This window comes from Ovis aries, chromosome 1, assembly GCF_016772045.2.
Source record: "Ovis aries strain OAR_USU_Benz2616 breed Rambouillet chromosome 1, ARS-UI_Ramb_v3.0, whole genome shotgun sequence".
NCBI classification, from domain to species: Eukaryota; Metazoa; Chordata; class Mammalia; order Artiodactyla; family Bovidae; genus Ovis; species Ovis aries.
In genome coordinates this window covers 22582288-22590869 of record NC_056054.1, presented here as the reverse complement: position 1 = coordinate 22590869, position 8582 = coordinate 22582288, and the positions used below count along the sequence as shown (strand labels likewise).

The 8582-nt window shown below is 48.5% G+C and overlaps 1 long non-coding RNA gene across 1 annotated transcript; it reads left to right on the top strand.

The window, feature by feature from the left end:
- Nucleotides 1-247: 247 nt before the first annotated feature.
- Nucleotides 248-8362, top strand: LOC132657885 (uncharacterized). The gene is made up of 2 exons (XR_009596657.1): nucleotides 248-553; nucleotides 3417-8362. It is a non-coding gene; the product is annotated as an uncharacterized LOC132657885 (long non-coding RNA).
- The last annotated feature ends 220 nt before the right edge of the window (nucleotides 8363-8582 follow it).

Sequence of the window (8582 nt, the reverse complement as noted above, 5' to 3'; positions counted from 1 at the left end):
CCCTCCTGAGCTCAAGCCTGACAAGAGTGCATTTTAATGGGATACTTGGAGAGCTTGATATTTTCCTTTCTTTGGAGGACGCAGTGGACTGGAATCTGACCCCCACAGCTAAATCTAAAGGGCAGAGGCTGACTGGCCAGGTCTTCTAACAACAGAGTAAAGAGAGGTGACTGTACAAAGGGCAACCTGCATTCTCAGAATTTATCAGGCAGAAAACACCAAAGTGTTTCCTCTGAACCAGATCTGGACCAAATGAGAGGGAGATGGCATAGGTCAGCTGGACCCTGTCAGAGGACCATGTAGAGGAAGGAAAGACCTCATCAGAAAGAGGTTGGTGGTACCGGCAGCTACCTAGAGCCTGTGAAGGAGCGGGAAGTAGCCAGCTGGAATAGAAATGCATTTACCCACACCAAAGAGGAACCTGTATGGGGAGAGGGTGGATTTTCTCCAAAGAACCAGCAAAAACACCCCATGAGAGAACAAGCAAGGTTAAATGTCTGCCAAGCCCAGAGAGCATTGACCCTGGGTCTTTGAGTCTGTACTAACTAGTCAGGTAAGTACTATGTTGCCCCCTTTTCCTTCTCTTTCCCTCTATCCCTGACAATGGAGAGATAAAAAATCCACGATGGTTAGCAAGATGAGGAAAGAGAAGTAATGCTTTAGGCACAAAAAGAAAGAAGAAACTGAGTCTTGTTCTCACTGCACGAAACTTACCAGCAGTAGCTCCAGGTCCAAGTGGAAAAGTGAAGTTTGAGGTTTATTACTGCTCATATTGCTAAATAGTAGTAATAGTAGTTCATTATCGAGCAGAAATAATATTTTGTGAGTTAAAATAAACAGGGAGCTCTGTATTGTCAAAGAAAAAACAGAACGGTCATGTTTTCATGCAATGGGGCGGAAGAGATCTTACCTGCAGGATGACTAGTAAAGGTTGTTTCGTGATTATTCCGTGAGTGAGATTCCATGAGTCCCACTTGTTCATGTGACAGTTACATGACTTGGCATTTGTCATCCCTGACATGTAGCTCGACTTGAGTGCACCTTCTGCCGTTTCTCCTGGCCTGGGGAATCAGCAGTGGACAAGGACTATCACCTAAGGCATCACTGAGTGGCTACTATGTATCTGACCCTGACTCCATTCCAGGGAAGAGATAGGAGGAAAAGATCCAGTCTCAGTTTCTGGCGAACACACAGTTCACAGGACTGGGACGCCCTTACAGTGTCCAGATAGGGAGACAAAGACCCGGAGCGGAGCTAGAGCTTCTTAAACCTGTTGTAGAACCAGACATGGAACCTGGCCCTCTTGTGGCCATCTTCTACACATGTCCATGGCTCCATATACCTTCCTCTTAGAGTATCTAAGACACAGTGGAATCAAGTGCCTGGGTGGCTAATCTGATCTATCATTTACTGAGCTCCTACTATGCGTCAGGCTCCTTATGTATGCGAGTTCTGCCAAAATAGAAATATCACTAGCATTGGCACAGATGAGAAAAACTGAGACCCATAAGGTTAAATGACTTGCCTAGAGTTATATGGCCATTCAAAGGTAGAGCTGGGATTTAAACAGGTCCATCTGGCTCCAAAGCTAGAGGTCCTGTCCCCCAACCATGCTGCCTCTCCCAAGGACTGCTAAAGTCAGGAAAGAGAAATTTCAGCCAGGCTGCTGTCAAGCCTGTATCCTCAGAGCCCCATATGGAGCCGCCAGCTGCCCCACAGTGCCGTCTTTGAGGGAAGGAACCAGTCCAGACTCACCTACACACTCACTAGCCATCCCAAAGCCAAGACAACTGCAGTAGGCTAGCACTTTCCCAATACCTTTCCAGGAATAAAAAGTGATGCAAATTTTTTAAATTCGTAAAACAGTGTGAATAACTTTTTAATTAGTTGGCAAATTACATGGCCAGGGGCCTTAGTCTGTTCTCTGAAATAGGCATTAATTTTACTAACTTGTTTATTCCTTACGCAGGTTAAGTTGATTCTTTGTGAAGGTTGGGTGCATAGGTGTGTGGTAAAGTTCTGATTACGTTTGGCAAGAATCTTGGCTGGGGTAGACAAGGGAAGTTCCTTGTAGATTTTACTTCTGATGGTGAACTTGGCCTCCATCACTCCCTCCTGAAACCCAACTATTTGCGGGCGGAAACGAGGGATTTTAAAAAAGATAAGGAAAGAAATAAATTAGAGGGGGAAACAACTGGAGGATAAATAATCCTCTTAAAACAGTCACTGGGAGAAGCAATGGAGAGAGTCCTGGATAGGGGGTGGTGTGGTTTCCAGCTGGGCTCCCTTGCTCGGTGGCTTCTGGGCCTTAGGCAGATAGCCATCCTGTTTAGGCCTCTGTCTCCCTGTCTGTAACATGTCTGCAACAGATAATCCACATTCTGAGGTCCTACATCCCGTCTGCCAAGAGGATGGAGTGGGACATGATCTGATAAAGTGACTGGACTTTTACAAAGCACTGTCCACACAGAAAGCTATGGCATACCCTTGATGCCTGGACCAAGGTCCTTGGGTGTCAGCAGAGCCAAACCCAGTGCCAGCAAGGGAGGCTTCAGGGTGATGTGTGAGGAAAGGATATCCCTTAGTGAGCTCCTGGAAGGGCCTTGCAGGGGATCTACAGTGTGGGGGCGTGGTGGGAGTGAGTATGCTGGGCCTGCCCAATGCACGTCAGCATGTGTCCGGGCCCCTGGAGTGTGCACGTGATGGCTTGTACGTGAGGGTGTGGTGTGTGTGAATACCTGTGTTTCCGCAGTGAGGAAGGGAAGTGCATGATTTCATTCACTCCACTGGCATGGTCTGAGGATTTATCAGTCCTCTGCTCTAAGCACTGGGGATTCAGTGACGTACAAGACAGACTAGTTCCTGTGAGTGCGTGCATGCACATAGGTGAGCGCATGAGAGGATTTACGTATACTGGTGAGGATATGTCTGTGTGAAAGCATACATCCGCATCTGCGTACATGAGGGAATGCATGCTTGTGGGAGTCTGCATGTGAGCATTTGGGAATCTGAGTGTTTGTGTTTTTATGCAAAAGAGAGGAACAATTCCATGAGAAACAATTCCCCAGCATCCTAGAGGGTATCAAATCTTGATAAAATGCCTTAAAGTCTTGAAGGGCCCTGAGATATCATCTTGCCCAGTCCTGAATTCCAAGATAGAGATAGAGGCCCAGAGAAAACCAGCTGTGTGTAGAAGTCAACCAGGAGCAAAACAGAAGGTCCAGAATTTATACCTGCTGACTCTGAGCCCAAGAGGCTTTTTCTACTGAAGATATGAAAGTGCAAATTAACTGAGACTCAGAGGTTTTAGGGAAAAGGCCAGAGTACACAGCTGGTTCAACCTGTACCTGAATGCAAGCCACTGAATTCCAGTGCCCAGAGTCTTTTAACAGTCTTGCATTTCCTTTCAAATACAGGACAAATATGTTCATAACATGGCTGAGGATGAAGTGAATTTAAGCACTCCCATCCCTAATGAGTGTACCACAGGCCAGCTGGAAAGATTTTTGTCAAACACCTGGGGACAGGCTCACGCTGGGAACTAAAGGGCCCCCCTCCTCCTATGGACAGAGGAGCCTAAAGGGCTCACTAAGAGTTGGGCACAACTGAATGACTAGCTCACACACTCCTCATCTTCAGGAGCCACATGGAGGAAGTCAGATCGGGCCTCCAGAGCCCCATTCCCTGCCTCCTCCAGAGACAGAGCAACTGTGATCTCCAGGGGCTCCAAGGACAGCCCCGTGGGGCTGTGGCAAGTCAGGACCCATGGGACGCGTGGCCCCAGTAATCTCATTGTGATGCTCAGGCGAGATTTTTTTCTGTATGGGTCCTTCCAGCCACTGGGGATTCTGTGCCCTCACACCCATCAGAGATGCCGCATATTTTCCCTTCAGTGGCAAAGACATGGACCTTTGCGTCAGTGCCAGCCTGGCTTCCCACGCCCTGAACTAGTGCAGCCACCCAGAGCCTCCACACGGCACACTCAGACCTGCCCCATCACTAAGCCCAGAGGAGATAGCGACCGCTCCCATCAGAGGCTGAAATCTAGACTTTGTCTGGTTTTCCTAAATCTACTGTCAGGTTTATCTGCCCAAGACTCTCTGGCTCTGCCACTCTTTCCAGATATTTCCTGCCCTCACTTCCATTCCTATTTCCTCAAATTGCTGACAGTTCCTACTATAACAAAGGCAGAACACCCAGCATCTGACTTCAAGGACAACCAAACCCTTCCTGGACAACCAAACCCTTTCTGGACATTCCCACTGCTGGCCCTAGTCAGAGGCCCTAGAACAGAAGGGGCCTGGACTCTCCACCCCCTGCTGAACTTTGAACTCCAAGACTGGTCACTCTGCTGACCTAAGGCCATGCCAGCCCTAACATTTTCCTTGTCTTAGCAACCAAGCCTCCCACATGCCTTTGGTCAAGCTTACCCAATTTACCACACTGAGCTGATTTCATCTAACTTTTTTGGCCCCAGAGCCTCTAACCTCACTCCACCCTAAACCCTGAAACCGACTCCTGGCCCCACTTGAAAGCCTTTCAGACTGAGTGAAAGTTATCTTCTGCCCCAAGTGTGTTGTCATCAAGACCCCTTGGGTACTTCCTTCCTGACCAGAAATGCCATCAGAGAGTCCAGTAAGCACTGGGCTCACCGCCCTCATCAAGGTCTCCCTAGCGTCTGCTCCCAAAACAAAGTTGTCAGAAAACACACCCAAGAAAATTGTCAGGAAGCCACCAGTCGTCCAAATTATTTACTGTCCCCTGGCACATAGCCAGCTAGATGCTGGCCATTCAGACTCTGGGAAAATATTTATGTGGGTTCTGATGGATGCTTGGCCAGGAAAGACTGCCTGCTGTCATCTTTTCTTCCTGCTGATAAGGCAAAGCAACACATGTCAGACAGCTCTTAGAAGGGCCTGGCGGCGGGGACCTGGCATCTGATCAGAGTGAGGTTAATGGCTGCAACCCTCTGTTCCAGTTCCATCTCTGCCACCACCAGCTCTGCCCTTCCCAGGGCAGAAGTTCCTCCATCTGTAACATCATGGACCAGACTGGATGACCTCGGTGTCTCAGATCCTGTGAGATTGTGACTCAGACAGAATCTGATCTCATTTCCAGATCTGCCATTTTGATGGCATTGGCTCATCACAGAGCTATTTTTCTTGGCACCCTGGAAACGTTCCTGAAATTCCAGCATCCTAGAATTTCTCTTTCCACTGATCCAGTTTCAGTAACCAGATGGGAGAACTCCATCTGGAGGGGGAAGATCTGAGCCTAAAATAAGAGTAAACTGGAAGAGGGGAAATTGAGGTCAAGCAGTGTTGGTCATGCACCCAGTGTTGGCAAAGCTCGATGCTGAGCTCACTGGGACAGCAAAGGGTCCCCAGCAAAAGGCCTCCTGTCCTTTAAGCCACACTGAGCTCCAGTTCTGTGCCCCAAGAGCTCCCAGTAGGCAGTGTGGAATGGACCCCAAGGCTCATCTTATTCCCCAATTGGTCCTTATGCACGCTTCTTCCTGCCCACGAACCCAGGGCCTCCACACGCTGCCCTCAGCTCTGCAGTTCTGTCCTTGTCCAAGATCATCTTAGATGCCTCGCTGGGAGGAGTTTCAGCCTCCTCAGCTCCCACCTCTTGTAGATGACCTGACTCTCAGGTCCCTCTCCATTTCAGAGTTTACACCTGCTCCCTCTGAAGATGCCTGCAAAGTAACAAAGTCACAGATATGGACATAGGACAGAGGTTCAGGTGCCCCCAGAGTCCCTCCACTGTCTCTGGATGGCTTCTCTGAGATGTTCCATGACATCTCAGGACCTTCTGCCTACCTCACTTTCCCTGAGCAGGGAGCTCCCTCAGCCTTCCTCTCTCCTCAGACCCAAAGTTCTCCGGGAAGTTTCCATGTGCCAGTCTGAAGGGGCAATGCTGTAGCTGTGCTGGCCACTGAGAAATTAGAATGTAGGAGCCTTCCAGGAAGGGTGAGTGCGTTCAATGGCTATTTCCCTGAGAGAATACTCAGGACAGACATCACTGCTGTTTACCCAGTCTGAAGAAGTGCTCCTCTAGACCCTCCTTTTCTCCATTCAACAGACTCACTTAACTCCCCTCCTGTGCTGGACATTGTACAAGGTGTGATGGAGGGCAGGCGCACAGGCAGACACAGAACTGCTCCCTTCATCTGCCCCAGGTGCCTGGGATCCTAGAGCAAGACCAGACCAGCCTCTCAGCCTCTACCATCTCATGCCCTCATCACACCTCCTCTCCTCTTCACCTGCCTCACTCCTGGAATCATGATATCATAGGAGGGCAGAGACCAATCTAAGGAACTTAGACAATCTGTGAAATGAGTAAGAATGGAGCTGTATGAACAGAGATGTGGATAAAGAATACAGATAAGGACTAGCTTCTACCTGCAGAGAAGGCAATGGCAACCCACTCCAGTATTCTTGTCCAGAAAATCCCAAGGATGGAGGAGCCTGGTAGGCTGCAGTCCATGGGGTCGCTAAGAGTCGGACACAACTGAGCGACTTCACTTTCACTTTTCACTTTCATGCATTGGAGAAGGAAATGGCAACCCATTCCAGTGTTCTTGCCTGGAGAATCCCAGGGACAGGGGAGCCTGGGGGGCTGCCATCTATGGGGTCGCACAGAGTTGGACACGACTAAAGCGACTTGGCAGCAGCAGCAGCCTCTACCTGGAGATGAATGGAGAGAGTAGCATAGAGGCATATACAGTACCATATGTAAAACAGATAGCCAGTGGGAATTTGCTGTATGACTTGGGGAACTTAAACTGGGGCTCTGTAACAACCTAAAGGGATAGGAAAGGGTGGGAGATAGGAAAGGGTGGGAGGTAGGAAAGGGTGGGAGGTAGGAAAGGGTGGGAGGTAGGAAAGGGTGGGAGGTAGGAGGGAGGTTCAAGAGGGAAGGGACCTATGTACACCTATGGCTAATTCATGTTGATCTATGGCAGAAATGAAATCAATATTGTAAAGCAATTTTCCTTCAATTAAAAATAAACCTGTCAATTCTAAAGGAAATCAGTCCTGAATATTCATTGGAAGGACTGATGCTGAAGCGGAAGCTCCAATACTTTGGCCACCTTATGAGAAGAGCTGACTCATTAGAAAAGACCGTGATGCTGGAAAGATTGAAGGCAGGAGGAGAAGGGGACGACAGAGGTAGGATGGTTGGATGGCATCACAGACTTGATGGACATATGTTTGAGCAAGCTCTGGGAGTTGGTGATGGACAAGAAAGTCTGGCATGCTGCAGTCCATGGGGTTGCAGAGTCAGACACAACCGAGAAACTGAACTGAACTGAACTGAAATGTAAAAGCAGACTAGCCTCCACCTGCAAGACGAGGCCCCGTATGGTACAGCCACTTGACCAAGTCTGAAAACCTCTGATAGTAGAATTGCTTGTTGCCGACAAGGAAACAGAGAGCCAGAGAGAGGCAGGGCTGGGACCCAGGTGATAAGACTGCTAGTCCAAGCCTCAGGGCAGGAAGCTCTACCTTTCGGGGAAGACGTCTCTTACAATCCTCACTAGAAGCCTAAGCGGTAGGCCTTGTTAACATCCTCACTCTTCAAACAAGGAAACAAACTGAGAAAGTCAATATAACAGGCAAGGTGACGCACTTTGGAGTGGCTGAGTATAGATTCGTACTCAATCTGTTTAATTCTAGAGCCGTCTTGTCTAGAACCCAGGTACACAGCTTTGAGAAAAATCATGCCGAGGAACCAATGACCAGGACTGCTGTTGCTGTAATTAGCTAAAATAAGAGTTGGCCCTCCCTGGGAAGATGCATTTTAATATACCTTCCTCAGTCAAGAATAAAAGCAGCTAAAACCCAAACAATACACTGATGGTACTGTAGCAGTGAGAGCTCCAATATGCTACAGAAACCAGGCGGGAGGAAGCCAAAGTTAAGTTCATCAGAGGTTTGTGACAGGGAATCAGGAAGGCGTCTCAGGAAAGGAAGCTGCTAAACATGGCCTTGAAAGATGAGTGGAAATTCACCAAGAGAAAAGGGGTGAGGAGCTTGGACATGCCAAACTACATGGGTATCAAGGGTCAGTTTTCTGCATCTGGGTGGAAATTGATGGGTGGGGAGAAGTAACAGATGCAGCTGAGGAGGAATCAGCTGACTGTAAGCTGAAGGGCCTTGGACACAAGGCAAGAGGGTCCTGACTTTATATTTAAGGTGCCAGTATATACAAGTTTTCAAGCAGAGAATCAACCCCTTGTCAGTTGAAAAAGACTGGGGAAAAAGAGGGAACACATCCCAGGGACAGGGGCTCATATGTTAACAATGATAAAGACAGCTCACATGTGAGTATCAGTCTAATAAATCTCAAAATAAAACTTTCACTTGAACTCATTTATTCTTCGCATCAGTCCTGTGAGGTAGGTATCCTTCTCCCTCTTTTATAGAAGGCAGAAAAAGGCCCAGGACCATGCAGATCCATCCCCTTAGTCCAGGCAGTTCATCAAGGAGTTCCCCTCTGCATAGTCTGGGGTGAGTGTACAGAGTGAGCCTGGATTTCTGCCTGTGGACTAGCTGTTCTCTGCATCTCATCTAACT